The sequence below is a fragment of the Dendrobium catenatum genome, unplaced genomic scaffold (assembly GCF_001605985.2).
Source record: "Dendrobium catenatum unplaced genomic scaffold, ASM160598v2 fragScaff_scaffold_1101, whole genome shotgun sequence".
NCBI lineage: Eukaryota > Viridiplantae > Streptophyta > Magnoliopsida > Asparagales > Orchidaceae > Dendrobium > Dendrobium catenatum.
The window spans coordinates 104,812-105,840 of record NW_021319563.1 but is presented as its reverse complement, the minus strand read 5'-3'; positions in this window follow the sequence as shown (position 1 = coordinate 105,840).

Here is a 1,029-nt window from a genome sequence, read left to right as displayed (position 1 = left end):
GATGGTGGTTACTTCGAGATGGCATGCGGGGATCACGTCGGTGCATGTAAAAGTAAAATGTGGGGTATGCTGTGCCAAAAAAAATGTAAGCTTTTTGGGTCTTTTTGAACTACCGGGGCATTTTTGGCGTTATTAGCCTTGTTTGCCTTTTAGAGGGAAACTGACATGCAACGGTGTAACAAACGTTTCCTCGCAGAAGTTGAATCCTTTATGCCCTCAGGGCGAACCGAGAATAATTCATGACATGAACATCCGGTACACCAGAGCTATAATTGCCTGAAAAATAAATTCGTTGGTCGTTATGCCCTCAAGGGCTTGCCCTAAGAAAAATTCATGACCTGCGCGGTCGGTATTTCGAAGCCGGATATGCCATGAGAAAGAAACTCGTTGGCACGCAAGAGAGAATAGGTTCTCCGGGAGGTCATCGTTATGCCCCGGAGGTCTTGCCATGAGAAAAATTCATGGATTGCGCTGCCGTTATGTCAGAGCTAGAAATACCTGAAAAAATTAATAGCAAAGAAAAAAAAAATTTCGGGCGCTAAAGCGCCCGAAAAAATAAGACCCGACCAGCACGTGAGATCGAGAGATGGTGATACAAGGGAAAATTTTCGGGCACTGCTGCGCCAAAAAATCAGCTTTTTCGTGCCAAAAAAAAGGGCTAAAAATTTCAGGATGCCCCGATCGACCACCGTGCCCAGGGCATGGCTTCCAGCATGCCCAGGACGAGCTTGATCGGTTTCCCTCGCGGCCTTTATATATATAAAAAAATCAAGACACGCGCGTGCCGTGCCAAGTGCCAAGTGCCACACGCGCGCGTGCGTCTGTGGAATAATGGCCCAGCATGTCTTTGTCACAGAGCTTGATTGTCATGTGGGGGATGAAACACTTGCGATGGATGATCGGATTCGGAGGATTGAATCGATATGCCAAGTCACATGGTATCATTGGCATTATTGGAGTATATGCTCCTATGTCGCTTGCTATTTTACATCTTTTATGGATATTCAACTGGCCCAAACTCAGCTAACA